Source organism: Anas acuta, chromosome 5 (genome assembly GCF_963932015.1).
Source record: "Anas acuta chromosome 5, bAnaAcu1.1, whole genome shotgun sequence".
NCBI lineage: Eukaryota > Metazoa > Chordata > Aves > Anseriformes > Anatidae > Anas > Anas acuta.
Genome location: NC_088983.1, coordinates 28857475 through 28873898, shown reverse-complemented (window position 1 = coordinate 28873898; position 16424 = coordinate 28857475). Strand labels below are relative to the sequence as shown.

Below are 16424 nucleotides of genomic sequence, written 5' to 3'. Positions count from 1 at the left end.
CCCTTCTCCTCTTGTCAAAGCTGGCCCCAAGACCCCTCCAGGGTGTGGGACTGCCCCACACTAAGGGGGGGGGCGAATGGGGTGGGCACAGCCCCTCAGCAGGCTCTGTACCAGGCAGCCCTTGCAACCTGCATGTCCCCACCCCAGGCTACTGTAGGAAAAAGCTTCCCCATTCCTCTGGTCTAAGCCCAGCATTAATTTTGAGGAAAATCCTGTGATTCCAGCTATATGTGTAAGTGGGGAGCAGAACAGCCACCAGGCAAAACACATGAGCACAGCACCTGGTGCTGGCACAGCTACGCACTCCTGTGCAGCTCATGGGGGGCACCCTGGGCACGCGCCCTGAGCCCCATGCTGGGGGGTGGGGGGGCAACCACCCGCAGGGGGCCCGATCCTGGCCGCAGGTGGTGCTGGAGAGCAAAGGAGGGCAGCGGCTGGCTGGATTTGTCCCTTTTAAGCCCTAGGAGCTGCGCAATGATGCTATTTCACGGAGCTGGGGGGGATGAGAGGGGGGGCAGCCAGGAGAAGAAGGGCGAGGGTTTAACCCGCATCAGTGCTCCCTGGCCCCCGCAGAGCTCGCCTTTGCCCCCCCGTCACGGCCACGAAACGCTCCCGGCTGTAAAAGTAACATTGATTACCTCCAGCTCCGTGATCGCTTAATCAGAACGGGATTATTTTACGCGCCCGCATCAGTGGCCGCTGCCTCAATACGATTTTCCCCCCTCTTTGAAAAGAAAAATAGCTTTTCCCTTTCCTTCTGAAAGCCAACAATACCCGGAGTGAGGCAGCTGGATCCTCCAGGATTTATGGGCTTTTCTCTCGCTTTCATGAAAGCAGGTGCCTTTGGGACCTCCATTGTCCCAGCCCCCCACTCATAATAGGACTTTCTGCAATGAAAAAATCCCCGCTCCGAGCTCCCAAATACCTCGGCCGCAGGAGCCGTTCCGAGGTGTCCCCGGAGCATCCCAGCAGAATGGGCAGGGGGCCGTCGGGCCAGGCGAGGAGCTCTGGTGCCTGAGCCCAGCCCCATGGGATGCGGGGCAGGAAGGTGTGCGGCCGCCCCGCACCCTGCTCCACCCAGCCCGCCTCGCCCCGGCACAAAGCACACTGCCCCTATTCTTTCGGCCTTTGTAGCCATATGGCAAATCCATGTAGACACAGCCAACATCCATTTATTCAGGCACATAATGTCCCGCAACAGGGAACAATTGGAACTTTGTTTGCTTCTATTATTGATGCGAATGGGCGACAGAGAGAGAGAGAGAGGGGGGAAAAAATCATTTAACTATAAGAGATATCCAGCTAATTATGAACCATATGTGCCTATAGTTTCAAAGCAATCCAATGAAGTTCATTTTAAATCTAGACTACTTTATTAGTACTGAAGACAGATGTCTCAACAGTACATGCATCAGAGGAAACCATGTAAAGAAGTTCTTGAAATATTTAACTAGGACTCATTCATTGTCAGAGGGGCTTTAAAGTGCCCTTTATCATGAGAATGCATAGGCAGAAGCGGAGGGAGGCTGCCCGTTGTTACGGCCAGCCCACTTACCCTTGAGTGAGAAATCCCAAATCCCACTTTGGATTTCACGATGGGGGTATTTTTTGGAAAGGATGCAAGATATCAAGGGTCTATAAGGAGCGAGCTTGCAGCTCACTGCAGCTACAAAAAGACAGGTCTATATCTGAGCTGCTTCCATCCTAGGCTGAAGCCAGCTATGCTCTCAGAGGAATAACCTATCCCAAACCACTGCTCCCTCTCCAGGGGATGAAAGCTGCACATTTGGGAGACTGCTGCTGCACTTCCAAGACAGGAGCTTTAACGCTGCGAGACCTCCAGAGCTTTGTTTCAGGCAAGCATCTCCCAATGCAAACCCCGCGGTGCCTACCTAAGCAGGAGACTGAAAGGGAAACTCATCAGGAGAAAGTCTTTTGGACCCCCTTTACCCCCAGGAAATGCAATTATCAGCAAACAACCTTGGCAGAAAGCTTGGCGCTATCTTTATGAGCGCAGCAACATCTACCAGTAATTAAGCCACTTCAGTTAGATGAATGCAACATATGGTTGACGCTGGGAATCATTCTCCTGCCTAGCCACGACTTTTCTTTCTGGGCCAAAACTTGTTCTATTATCACTTAGAATAAACAAAAAAGCTGCTTTCCACTTCTTGAGCAAATATTTGTCTCTAATGAGCATGAGGTGTAGGTAACAGGATGGGGGAAAATGGTAATTTTTAAAGCATAATTTCCTACATTCGAGTATAGAAATAAAATAGATCCACTAAATGCTTAATTCACTTACAACTGGTTGTGTTTGCTTAGTAGATCTGGGCAAAGGACACACGTGAGGGGGTGAAGAAATTGAATTGACCACATTTAAGCAGAGAACCAGAAAGTAGTAGTGCATGCATATAGGTACACATTCATACATGCCTCCCTGCCAACAGCCTGTACCCCCTCAGAACTGTTCTGTACATGCTTTCAGAACAAACCAGACCCAAACACAATCCCAAAATCTTTGCAAGATGAAAGGATAGAATTCTATCTGTTATTCTGGTTAACACTTACTGAACAGAGGAGAAAGGAAGATGCTAAGCAGTTTGAAGAGCTGCAGAGGCCATAAAACCTCTTAAGCAGGCCTGGCTACAAGATTAAAAATAGCTCTAATTCATAGGCACAGGACAAACACAGTTTTGGAGCCCTATCCCCTGTCAGCAAAGCCAAGCCTCTGTTCCGGGAAGATTGGAAACCAGCAGTCGTACAGCCTCACATCTGCATCCGCGGTGTCATGGGGACCCAAGCTGTGGGGACGCAGGGACAGCACTGTGCAGCATGTGGGTTGGGGTAAGGGGGTGCAGGTGGAGCAGAAGCAGGGCTAAGGCTGGTTTAGACTCCGCATGTGTTTTTGGCTACATGAAGAGGAGAGCTTGGAAATGGTTGGCTATGGAGCATCTCAGACCAGAACTCAATTATTCACTTCCATCTCTCTTTATGTTGGTTCCCCATCATTAAATAGAGATAACAGCACTCACAGCTTATATATTAATCCATTCGTGTTTGAAAAGCACTCCAATACTACAACAAGCTGCACAAAATAAATCCAGCAGGGAAATTATTAACGTCTTTGGGCAGGGCTTGAACAGTGCGAAGTTAATAAGACCCAGCACTGTCCATTGAATGGAGAGAAAAAGCCAAACTGAGCAACTGCTCATTAAGCGAGCACCGTTCACCCTGTGCACTCAGTGCGATCATTTAATTAAAAAGATTTTATCATCATGCACAGACACAAGGGGGCAGAGCCAAAGTCTTCCCTGGTCCTTGCCGTTCCTGGTTTCCCTTCCTGCAGCCCTGAGCATCGCTCACCCATCCTCTTGTGTCATATGTGGCAGCAAATGCCACGTTTAAAGTTCAGCCCTGCTCTGCAGCACCTCAGAGCATTTCTCAGGTGCCACCTAAAAAAGAAACCTAAAAACATTTAACGTCTCTCTCCCCTCCCCCCTCCCCCCCCCAGTCTTTAACACTCAGAAATCACTACATGAGCTTTGACAAGGCTTTTCACTCTGCCACAGGTTGTCCCCCATCCCCACTGACTCTTGAGGCAGGGACTGGGATGATCTCCCAAAATCACGCACATGCAGCACCACGACACCAGACTCCGGCTCCTACCACCCTTTCCACAACAGTAACCCTGGGAACTCTTCTCTGTGCCCAGCCATGATGTGAGGCAAAGAGGTTTTTCTGAGAAGGAAGATGCTTTGATCCCAGACATTTTGAAGTGTTATTGGACAAGAGGGACAGGAGCGTGCAGCCCTGCCTGCATGCCACTTTGTGACAACATACATGCAAGCCTTTCACCTCAAACACAAACAAATGAACCCCCCAAATGGCCCCCACAACAAATTCACCAACACCACCTGGTCCCATTTTTACATTAAAAAAAAACACAGGGAAGCCCCTGCTTGGGTCACATTAGGCAGCTCGAGACACACAAGGAAACAAGTCCTACAGCAGTTCACTCTGGAAAACAATGAGCATGAATTAAGTTGTTTTCATACATTCGAGGGTAATTGGTTTAGCAAAGTCTGTTTTCCCTTGGACTTTCATTCAAGAAGTTTTCAAAGGTGGCTCTAGTTAGCACAGCTTCAGCTCTACTTAGGCAGTGCAGCATCCCATCCACCACCCATGGGTCCTCAAAGCTTTGGGTGACAGCTTGCAGGTTTTGCTCTCTCGCAAAGGTAATACCAAAATCTTCTGTGAATTTCTGGGGGTCTCTCCGCTGCCCCCCCATCCTTAGGCTAAACCCATTTTTGTTTCACTAACCAAGCAAGCCAGGATACATATTATTCCAAAGAGGGATACCCATATTTTGTGCTAAGACCAAACCTTTTGTAGCTTTCAGCCAGAATTTTGTGTTTTGCATTTTACACCTGATGTCAGACCTCAGCGATGCCACCAGTCTGGCCAGTTTAAAATGCTTTCAACCAGTTAAAGTGAATCCAGGAGGCATAGTGCTGGAGGCATGTTATCAGTGAAGACTTTGGCAGTGCAAGGTTAAGCTCTGTGTGCCAAAGGCTAGGGATGCACCCAGCAATGCTCACCTTAAAGCTCCTACAAGCATCAGGGAGAGCAGTGAGTGCTGGTTTTCTTCCACAGTCTGGGATCTGAAGCAAAGCCATGAAGTGATTTTTCCCTGAATTACCCATAAAAATCAGTGGCAGAGCCAGATCTTAACCCCAGCTGGGTGCCCAAGCCCAAGGAGTGCAGCAGGTTACTGAGTACTGCAGGGTTTGACAGCACTGGGGGGGAAACACTGTTATTTAATTTGCACAGGGGTGGCAAGAGGCATATCCCTGACACAAAGCCCACCCCTCTGCCAAATTTCACACCCCCCTTCCAGTGCATAGTAGGGGGAACCCCGGCAGCAAGCAGGAAGCCCTTCTCCCCATCAGCATCGCTCCCAAGCTGGGGCACTTCTCCAAGAAGCAGCCTTTTTACAGTGTAAATAAAATAAAAGCTGCAGTTTGTGCTTGCTGTCTGGTCTAACACACTTCCAGGCAGCAGCAACCATCTTTTTGAGGCAAATTGGAGAGATATTTGGGGATAACTTCCATAAAATCACTTTTACCAAACACCCATAAAAAAGTGCAAGGGCACCTTATCAGAGGGAATTAGCTGCAAATTAAAAGAAGACGTGCTGAGGGGGGTGTGTTTTATGCCTGCCTGTAAGATTTTTGAGGACTTGCTACAAAATTCTCTTTAGCCTGTTAATCTTACCAAATATAATAAAAAAGGCTTCATCTGAGATCTATTAATGAGCAGAGAGAAAACAGAATTTATATTGAAGCTTGATCTGTATTCACTGAAGTGTTCTGTCAGAGACACAGGAAGGATAACAGGGAAGAAAAAAAAAAAAAAAAGCCTTCCCCAGGTACTGTATGCCCCTGAAATTCAGCTGTACAGAGGCAGGATGAGTACAGCCTGAGGAGAAATACTGCAAAACATCCGCATGGACTGAGTTTTTCTTGACCCTGCAGAATATAATGGGAGATAAAGAGGTTGACCATTTTGGGAGGAGGATGCCTTCATTTCTCGACGTGACTGTAGATTATTTCGGCTTCAGAAGACAAGAATGTCCCTTTAACATCTGACCTGGCCTTTATTTAAGAGCAGCACTTCACGGTTCAGGAAAGACAGACAATTTTCTAATTCCCAGCTCTGCTGGAGGCTGAGGCAGCAACTTCCAGACAGGACACCTGCTAACACTAGAGAAATGGCATTATTATGTCTACAAGTTTACAAATCTGAGGATCAAAAAGCCTTTGCTTCTGCTGCTACTACACAGGCCAAGGACGACGACTTCTTCAAAACAGACTTTCAGAGGTTTTTCTCCCCCCCCTCCAAGAAATGGTTTCTTTTTGCTTTCAGCGGATCGGTTTCCACGTGAAGAAGTCAATAGGCAAAGAGTTTCCTAAGTTTCAGTGGTGTGTAGCAGAAAGGGGATTAGACCTGGGGCCTTTTTACTGGCAAGCCTTTAAGCAAATAAATGTTCTTGAATTCTTAGAGAAACAAATCTAACTTAAACAGAAAGCCAGAATATATGGGATTTGCCCCTCCCCAACTTGAATTTAAAAGTAATGGAAAAAAAAAAAAAAAAACGGGAAAGAGAAATAATTACTAAAGATCTAAGGGATACTAGGGCTAAGTCTTTGTCCACAGTAAATGTACTTTTATTTTTTGCTAGTCATCCCAAGGGGAATGCCTGCTTCCACCTACTCACTATGAGTTGTCAAGCACCAACACCCTGTGCAATGCAGTTGTTCGCTTACACCAGCTCAGGTCAGTCCAGAGCTACGATTCCCTAGCAGTGACAGAAGCAAAAAGAGATCTGCACACACGTACACACACACACACACACGCAATTACTCAGATCCTTACTCAGACCCTACCTGGTAAAAAAAAAAAAAAAAAAAGAAAAAAAAAAAAAAGCATCACAGCTCCTTACCCCACAGTCCCAGAACTGATGCCTGGGATTTCTCTCTTAAGGAACAAGTGAATCACAATGAGTAATTCTTGGTTTAATGGGCAGTTTTCTTAAGCACCAAAAAAAACCCACTATATATATTATCCAAACCTCAAAAGCTTAAAATTCCTGATTGTGTGCATACACACATATTTATATATTTATAATACCTGAGAGCAGCCCCTTGTTCCAGAGCAGCTCCAGGTGCCTACAGTTTGCCAGCACACAGCACACCTGGGTCAGCATTTGTGGGCTGGCTTTAATTAAGCCAGATAACCACGGGTAATTAAGGCAAAGCAGTTGGCTAATTTGCTCCGAAGTCAGCAAGGGAACAGTTAGCATCTTGCTCTAACAAACTGACCATAAGGAAAAAATAAAGCATAGGCCTGTAAATAAGCACAAAATGATAATCCGTGTGATAAGTTTGTCTCTCTGCACTGTCAAGCAGCTTTTAAGACTTTTCTAACCCTAATATGACTTAACATACACCTCCCTCTTCCCCTGCAGGCTTAGGGGGGGGAGCTGTGCCCAGTCCTGGTCCCCATCCCACACTGCCCGGTGCCCTCTCAGCCATCAGGCCACCGGTGGCACCCGCATCCCACCCACACCAACGCTGGTTTTTGGGGAGGAAAATCGCAAAAGAGGGGATGATAAGGGACACAGCTTAGTGGTGGCACTCAGGCCAGGTGGACTCTTGGACTCAATGATCTTCAAGGGCTTATCCAACGTGACCAATCCTATGATTTTCAGCCCCAATCCATCTTTAGCAACCTACTGATGGTAGGGAAAGCTCATTTTCCCATCTCCCCAATAAGATGGATTTTCCTGCCTGGATTTGGGCTGATTTCACTCCAAATCACTCAAGGAGGAGAAGGCTTTGCCCTTTTTCCCCCCATTTTTTTTTTCTATTTTTGCCCATTTTTGGCTGGCAGGACGGAGCAGGACTGCGAAGGGAGGGAGCGGGGAGGCCGAGCTCAGGCAGGGATTTTAATCTGATCACTTCCCTGTCAAACTAATCCCTGCCTGACTCGGATCGGACTTTTAGAAACGTGCCTGGAAACCAAAAAGCAAACCTCATTTGAATGAAGCACACACTCCGCGGCCCCCATCTGCAAAGGGCCGCAATTAAATGCAAAAAAAAAAAAAAAAAAAAAAAAAAAAAGGGAGAGAGGGAGAGAAAATTAGCATTTTCCGCGGCCATCTGGCATGAGGAGCAGGCGATGAGGAACAAAAGGAGATTTAGGCAAAGGGGAGAGGCGAGTGTGCCATGGCATTGACCTGCAAATGAGCCTTTGTGAGCGAATTAAAGCTTCCCGGACCCCCCGGGACACCCCAAAACAGGCACCATTACAAACCATCCGGACAAAAACCCACTCATCAAAATTGTCTGCGTTTGGGGGGGTGAAGGGGGGGGGCTGCATTTAAATCCGCACCTTGCCCGTGTCCCCCCGCTGTAATAGGCGCTTAATAGCGGCTGGGGGGGCACGGCCCCCAGCGCTGCTGTGCCGGGAGGGGAGGGGGGGGGCACACACACATTTGGGGATGGATTCGCTTCCAGATGCTGCTTAGTGAAATCCGGGGGATGAGGGATAGGGCCGTTTGAAGGTGTATTGCAAAAATTAATCGGTTTTCTCTCCTGGGGAAAGGGATAACCAAGGATGCAACGGGCCAAAATGCAATGGGAAACTGTCAGGGATGGAGCTTTTGTCATTTCTGCCCCCCCGCTGCCCCCCCGGGACTCTTCCCTTTAAACTGGGGAAGCTGGAGGATTTCGGAGTGAAAGCAACGGGCTGGGCCCGAAAAAAGAGGGAAAAAAAAAAAAAAAAAAAAAAAGCCAATTCCCCCCCCCCCCCCCCATAGAGGGAACGAGGAGTGAAGTCGGGGGCCAGCTGGGGGAAGCTTGTAGCTGAAACGTGTTCCTTTTATGAGGCTCCCCCCGGGGCCAGCCCCATTGTAACCCGCCCGCTGCGTGGGCTCAGCTGCAGCCCCCGGCCGCCGGCAGGTACCGGGGGGGGGGGAGAAGGGGGGCAGCGCCGGGGCTGTGCAGAGCCGGAGGGGACTGCTGCGGGGGGGGGGGAGCCTGTGCACGGCTGCGTGCATGTGTGTGCATGTCTGTGCATGTGCGCGTGCATTTGGATGTGCGTGCGGGCTCGTGCATGCATTTGCGCATGCATGACTGTGCGTGCACGTGTCTTTGTGTATGTTTGTGTGTGCATGTGTGTTTGTGCGGGCATTTGTGCATGTGTTTGTGTTTGTGCATGCGTGTTTGTGCACGGGCACGCGTGCACGCGTGTGCGTATGCATGCGTTTGCGCGTGCATGTGCGCGTCTGCACGCGCATGCACGCGTGTGCATGCATACATGCGTGTGTGCGCGCTTGCTCCTGCAAAAAAAAAATAAAATACGGCGCGCGCGTTTCTGCCCGCGCACCTCCGCGCAGGTGTGCACGGTCCCGCGCGCGGGCAGTGGCGCGGGGGTCGCGCCCGCGCGCGGGAAGAGGCGCGCGCCCCCCCCCCGGGGCTCGCGGCCGCTCCCGCCGGCGGGCGCTGCCTGACGGGAGGCTCGCGGCCGGCGGTGAGGGGATGGCGGTGGGACGGAGCGGGGACCCCCCCCCGCCTGGTCCCGCGGGGCCCTGCCCTCCGTGAGGGGCCGGGGGGGACGCGGGGCACACGCACGGTGCCCCCGGCAGCTGGGGGAGCGGCAGGGGTTTGGGGAGGGGGCGTCCTGCAGCGCCAGGTGACCGCTGGCAGCCCCCCCCGCTTCGCCGTGTGGTGTTTTGGCCCCCTCCCGGGGGGGGTTTGCAGGGTGAGCCGCAAGGAGAGGGGGCGGTGGGCACGGGGGGTGGGTCGGGAGGGGGCTGCCACCTCCCTGAGACCGGAGGTGAATAAATTATGACCGGGCGAAAATGAGAACAATGTCTGGGAGTGAGTGTTTGCTAGAGAGTTACTGTTGTGGGCTTTGAAATCAATTGATACATAATTAGATTCCTCAAGAGAGGACAAACAAGGGCCGCCATTCACCGGCTCCTTCTCCCACATGCATCCCAACGAGAGCGCAGGCTGCAGCCGAAACCAGGCAGCCAGCATTCTCCAGCACTAAAAACATATTCTGGCTTTGGGTGTTCATTTAACAAACAGATCCTTGAACCTTGCTTCTGTTTGCAGTTTATTCCGACCATGTTTCTTTGTGCTCAGTTCATTAAAACATGTCTCTTTTGAGATCTATTTTTACATTTCAAGAATCCAGTATTGTACTTTTTTTTGTGGTGGCAGATGGCCCTAGACATCCAAGCATAAGCTCTTTCCTGCTTTTTTTTTTTTCTCCCCCCTCCGCCTTCTTTCTTAGGTCCTTTCTATGCCGCTCTCGAAGCCACGAGCAGCAGCAGCCGCCATCCATCCCCTCCTGCGAGGCCTGGGCCCAGCTCCCACAGCTCCTGCCTATGCATTGGGTGGAGCAGGAGCAGAGCAGAAGTGGAACAGGAATGAAGCAGCAGCAGAGCAGACGCGGCTTTCCATACGGTAAGAGCACTTTGCACCTGGCTGCGTCCCGGTTGGGCGTATGGCACACCAGACGACTTTACATCCTCACCTTGCATTTGCCATCCATGACTGTTTTTGTGGTGTCCCGCCAAGGGGCTTTGTTAGCTGGTGGGGTTGAGGTTTATCTTTCAGAGGGAGGGGAAAAGCTAGGTGCTACAGCCCGGGCACACAATGGGATTCCTAAAAATAAAGATCTGGGTTTGTGGAAAAGTGCTCTGAAGGAATGGGGAAAAAAGTATATAGCAATTGAAAAATACATGGTAAGGGTTATTGAACAACACAGCAGCTACCCTGGCCAAGGAGGCCACCTAACTAAGGCAATGGCTCAGCTCCTCCCTCTGCCCCCACGCTTGATGTACAAGCAACAACCACTTCAAAACCTGTTATCAAACATGGATCTGAGAGCTGCAGCCATTAGCAGAACTCACGTCAGATATGAATAGGATTAAAAACCAAACCAAAACATGCCAGCATCAAGACAAAGAAAGCTCTCTCAGGCGTTACAGACCCGTCTCTTAGGTAAGGTGCCAGTCTGTACTTTAGCCTGCAACAAGCTGGCTGTCTTGAAGGCATTACAAACAGCATGACAAATTCCTGCATCCTGTTAAACACTGGGATCTTCAGGAGGAGGTAAGGTAAAGCTGACACAGGAGATGTTTGGAAAATTAGGCAGAGGTAAAGCTGTCTCCTTTAAAATGAAACAAAATGAAATGTCTCCTAGTAAAATGAAACAAAACCCAGGAAGTTTTCCAGCAAAGATGTTTGGTTGGATGGATACTAACCAAAGCAGAAGTGCTCAAACACACACATACACAAGAATCTATTTTGATTATGTTGGTACAAAGGTGTTACGTATTTATGTATGTATCTCTGCACGTGCATATGCCATATCTGGGTTTGTGTGGTTCATTGCTACACCTGGGTTAAGCAACAAGCTATGGGCAGAGCCAGCTGAAGCTCTTGGTCAGTGCAAGCAAGACTGAGTTTTGCTGCTCCATGGATGGGGTGCACCCACGCCCACATAGGCTGCTGATGGGATGGGGTGCCCTTCCTTCGTGCCTGCCCCAGTATCCTGGTCTTGAAAAGTCCCTTGCTGTAAATAGTTGCCCCCTTTGTGTCCTGAACCAATCCTATCTACTGGCAAAATCAAAAGGAGGAGAATGTGGATTAGAGTTGGCTTGAAAGTTGTCCCATCCACTGCGGTAGTACAGCCTCGAGGTTCCAGAATGCATCTTGTTGCCTTTCTGGTGAATCAGGACAGGAGGTTAATGCACACAGCTTACTGGAACAGGTTTCCATTGCAGCTGCAAGTCCCCTTATGCTGGTGGCCCCAGCAACAACAGGGAGTGGAGACAGGACCACCAGCCATTCCTGGCTGGACATATAAAGTGCTTCAGCTGCACCAGGGGGATTCAACCCAGGATGCTACTGCAGGCTTCTCCGGGATGAGTCTGTTTCATGTTTGCCTCATGTCAGCCTCCAAAGAACCCCAGGTTTCTAGGAGTAGGCAGGAGGGGAAGAAACAATACAAGCTCCTTCCTTTCCCTTCCACGTGACTTCCCTTAACCTTCATCTGATGGGATGATGCTCACAAGTGAAAAAGCGGCAGAAGAGATCTGTGCTTCCACGTTAGGAGCTATTGCCACCTTGATGAACACCTTGGGGCTTCTGTCATTTAGACACTGTTCCTTTTACTGTCTTCCAAGTGCTTCCTCCCTCCATCCTCCACATTCAAAGCAAGCATATAGGTGGAGAAGGCACGGGAATGGGAAGAGCCTTAGAGCTGCCAGCTGCAAGCAAAGTCTTGGAGAGGTCAGAAAAAGCACTATGTAAACAAAAGTAGTGAGCAGGAAGTGCTCACAGGGCAGGGAGTGTTTTGGGCTTGTCGGGGTGGGGGTGGGAAGGGGAAGTCTCAGCAGATCCAAGCTTGATTCATCTTAATCCTCTTCAAAAAACATCCAGGCCTTTCCAACACCTGCTCTTTTCCTTCACCATCATCTTTGTTACTGCTTGTCTTGGTTATTTGCTCAAGAGTATATTAGACAGCTCTAGAGCTTTTGCTGGTAGAAGGATGAAAGCAGAGGCAAGGTGGTAGACATCTACTACTAACTAACTCTCCCACAGGTAGCACAGTCCTCTGCAGAGACCAGCCAGAGGAGAGCTTTTAGGAGGAGCTTAGGGATATCTGGAATTGCCGTTTCCTCCCATTGTACTGCAGATTAGATAAGGCATGAGGATGGGTGAGGAATATAATCAAGGACAATGGACACCCCAATGTCACATCATGTACCTGTGCTGCTGCCTGAAGGTCTCCCTCCTCCTGCAGGCTCCCCCAGGCCAGGGGCTCCCAGTGCAGGTGGAGTGGTTTCCCACTGCCCTGCGAGCCTGGGGTTCTGGAGCAGCAGCTCTGGGGTGGGCTCTGTCTGCAAAGCAGTTGGTCCTTTCTGGGTGCTGGTAGGTAGAGAAACCAGCCTTTTCTTCATGCAAAGGGGAGGCTTCAGCCCTGCAATAGGAACTGCCCGCATCACGTTGCAATGTGAAGTGATGTAGACTTGTCTTTATGCTGATTAAAGCCAGCAGGAAGGGCTAAACCTGGCAGGTGGTGAAATGGGAAGAGATATGACTCCTTCATTTGCCCCAAACTGCGCAAATCTACCCAAACCACTGCCGGTAGGGAAAAGGACCACAACACCACTGTGTCATGTGTGTCACCTCTGTTGGTTCCACTGCACCAGAGCCCCTCAGTGCTGCCCCAGACATGCTCTGCACAGCATGGGGCGTACACCACTGAAAGCAGACACAGGAAGGACCAAAATTCTCACTGGCACCAGTTCAGCACTGAGAGGGAAAGAGTGTCACCCAAGGGTGGAAGAGGATGGGGGTCACTGTCCTGGGTTTACGGGAGGGGGACACATCTTGCAAAATCTGCACTGCAACACACACACACACACAGAGGCTGTCTGGGATTCAGGCATTCCTTGCACAGCATCCACCTGGAAAAGCAGAGTGGAGGAAGAAAAAAGAAAAAGTGTTGATCTCCAGCATAGAAAAAATCATCAGTTGAAAAATGACAACAAAAACAATTCAATTTCTGAGACACCTGGACCAGAGCTACCCACCAGGGGCTTAGGAGGCACTTGTCCAACCCTGGTGAGATCCACCTCCAAGATCAGCGCTGAGCCCAGCACAGCTAATGCTAGCAACACTTATAAGATGCTAAAGGGGGATAGCAGATGACACCAGAGTGGGAAAATTCAGATGTCTGAGCTGCTCCCCTTCTCACAGTAGTGGGACTTTTCAACCAAATTATCTAGCGCTGGGACCGTTGGTATCCAGTATTGTGTTTTCAAGGCAGCACTGCAGAGTCAGTTTTTCACTTCATTAATTCTGTACAATGTGCAGCTAGACTTCAGGTACATTTTTAGAACTGTGAGTTCCATCTGTATCATCAGGCTGAAGAAAGCAATAATGAAAGGGTGCTGACCCACTTAATACCTAAGATGCTTATCCATGCAGTTGGGCTAGAAACTTCAGTTTCTTAAAGTTTGATTTCTATTTCACTAAAATATATATTTATTTCATGTAAGAATGAACTGAGATCTTTCCCCATGTCATCATCACACCTGTTCCACCCATCCCAAACTCCTCCAAGCCCAGACTGCTGCAATTAGAATGGAAATCAGCGAGTGTTTTAATTGGCCACAATTATGTGGCATGTTTAAATCTCCGGTGATAACAAAGAGAACATAATGAATAATCTTGATGATTTTTTAGTTGAGCATGTACTGCTTTAGTTTTATTGCACAAAGAAAACACCTAAAGTGATTTTAAAATGAGTATAATGCTTAAAACAAAAGAAAAACACACACACAAGCCAGGAAGTAATAGTAAAATTAAAGCATTTCAATTTTGATTTTTGAATAGATTTAAATACTGTGAATGTCATGTTAGATAATGTTTTATTAATAGGAGTTGATGTACATGTAATTTGGCCAAAGAGAGGTGGCAGAGTTGTTCCAGGAGCAAGATCTACCATTATACAAAATCAAAACGTACTATTTTTATGATGAGTATTTAGTTTTAGTAAAACAAAAAGGCAACAAAACATACAGAACCTCAGACTGGTAAGTGCAGGGGAAAAAAAGGATTGGGGGAGTATTTAAACAGGAGACAGAACTGAAACACTGTTAAAAGCTACTTGAATAAGCCTATAAAAGATCTAAAAAATATCAGAAAACTAGTGAGGCCAATGCTAGGAATGTAAAGAAGGAAGATTTAATAAAGGTATTGAAGAAATAAAGGGCAGTATTGTGGCAGCATTTAGAAAATTTGGGTGCCTCATGGGGTTTCTCTCAACTAGTCCTGGTTTTCAGCTGGCTGGTGCTTTGTTGTTGCCAAAAATCTATCTTCAAGAGGGTCTAGGCTGGGTTCATTGAAACAGAAGAACCTAACATTGCTGATTAGGTATGGAAAACTTGACTTAAGTTGTTTTTGTGCTGCTGAATATGGAAACGGAGAAAAAAGGAAAGCAAATGAAATAACAGTGAATGAAGCTGTGGAAGAGGCAGCAGTCTCAAAGCAAAGGGGAGTCCCAAGCAGGAGGAGAAGCACAGAGGTTGTGAACAGAGAGACTGGGGAGCAAGTGACTGTGCTGTGAAGGAGGATATGCCAGGGAACTGGCCGGATCCCAGCTTGTCTCCTTTTCTGAGGGATGGCCACCCTTAGCCCTGCAGCTGCTGAGACTGTTCCAGCACACGCAGCATTCCACTATCAGTAGTAGCTTGTAACGTTGGTGTGCCTGCTGGCAGGCACAGAGCACAGTTCCCCTGCACAGAGCACTGGGTTAAGACCTAGCTGTGTGCCTGTTGGTAACGTCAGGGATGGCAGTGCTTCTTTGAGGGCTCAGAGCATGATGCTTTTCATTTGTGATTTTTGCCTGGTACAAGGACTGCTTCTCAGCTGGGAACAAACCTACTTAACTAACAACTCCAAAATATACGGCAAGGAAAATACCATCTTAAGCTCTTACCTGCTTAATCAGAAAGAGAAGCTGATGAGGTGGTTTGCAGACTCCCTATAGGTAAACACAGAAAATTTAAAACAATGACATCACCACACCCTAGCCAGATGTCCCTCCATCTTCAGTTTCCTTGGGAGAGTCTCAGTGCATTGCCATTACATAGGACAGGGTCTTTTTCCAAGGTTCCTCTCAGAGGAGAAGCAAGCAGAGCCAGCAGAGGCTCAGGTGAGGAGCTTTATTCATGGGGCTGCTCTTCTCAAATTGCTGGCCATACTGCATCTGTGAGCATCCCAAATCTAGCAAATGGCACAGCAGTGCTCACAGGCTGCAAGCTGAAGTCAATTACATGCCAGGTGCACGTGATAGAGTTATTGCTGGCCTTCAAAATGCTTTGCAATCTGATCACACTTACCAGCTTTTTGTTTTTTCTTCTTTTCTCCCCAAAACAGAACTAATAAGCTACTTTCTGTAACAAAAAACTAAGACTTTCACCTATTCTAATGGCTTCAGAAGCTGTGACTCTTAGAAACAAATCACAAGATAATCATAAGATCACAAGTAGTGGCACTTCTACCATTTTAAATATCTGTGTCTTTGCTGCTCATAGCTTAAATACCATTAATTTCAAGCTGTAGCATAATATCTAGCAGTGAATTGGTGTGGCAGGCCAGTTTCCAAGGAGACATCAACCATAATCCTACCATTTTTGTAACCAGAAGAGCACTAAGCACAGCTGAGCTCCCACTGAACCCAGTTACAAGACCTTCATCACTTTCAACAGGAGGTAAAACAGGCTGCGAGGAACTGTGCATGCATGTGATCTCGATGAATCCTCATTACAATGATAGCAGAAAGCACCTGTTTATTTTACGTGTGACCAGCAAACGTGTGCTTCTCTTCCAGTGGATGCACAGGGGATATGGAAGAGAAACAGTCCTTTCCATTTGGTTTTTATCTAACAGGAATGACCAACATGTTCAGTAGCTTTCGATCCTGACTTTTCAGTCAGAGTTAAGCTGTAAGTGCCACCAATACCCTCAAACTAAGTCCAGAGGAACAGGAAACCATCATTGGATAGTCCTAGTGTCTGGTGTTTTCCCATATGCTTGGTAAAAGGCAACACGTTTTATTGTAGGTGGGACCCAGCCTTCTGTATAAGCCTTTGCTGAACATATTTTACAAATCCACATATAACAGACAGACTGCCTGTAACCAGCATAGAAATAAGAAATTCTTACAGACAGCTTATTCTCCAGATAGGCCTGTAGCTGTGTTTTCTATGGCTATTTTCCTAAACACGTGCCATTGTCTGCTTCAGAGGCAGTGGATGAAGGACAGCAGCC

General features: G+C 48.3%; 2 long non-coding RNA genes across 6 annotated transcripts in view; one reads left to right on the top strand and one right to left on the bottom strand.

Moving 5' to 3' along the window:
* Positions 1–8395: 8395 nt before the first annotated feature.
* The window catches only part of LOC137857236 (uncharacterized), a 79196-nt gene continuing 71167 nt past the window's right edge, over positions 8396–16424 (top strand). For 2 of the 4 annotated variants that reach the window (XR_011097024.1, XR_011097023.1), the window contains exons 1-2: positions 9117–9327; positions 9868–10040. This is a non-coding gene — a long non-coding RNA (uncharacterized lncRNA). Of the gene's footprint in view, positions 8526–8685; positions 9097–9116; positions 9328–9867; positions 10041–16424 lie in introns of those variants that run through there. The other 2 variants (XR_011097025.1, XR_011097026.1) reach the window with 2 other exon arrangements.
* Positions 10527–15330, bottom strand: LOC137857235 (uncharacterized). Of its 2 annotated transcripts, XR_011097022.1 has the most exons (4): positions 15241–15330; positions 15091–15135; positions 12352–13054; positions 10527–12273 (listed from the first exon to the last, which is right to left on the bottom strand). It is a non-coding gene; the product is annotated as an uncharacterized lncRNA (long non-coding RNA). The 2 variants fall into 2 exon arrangements; XR_011097021.1 differs by having other exon boundaries at positions 10527–13054.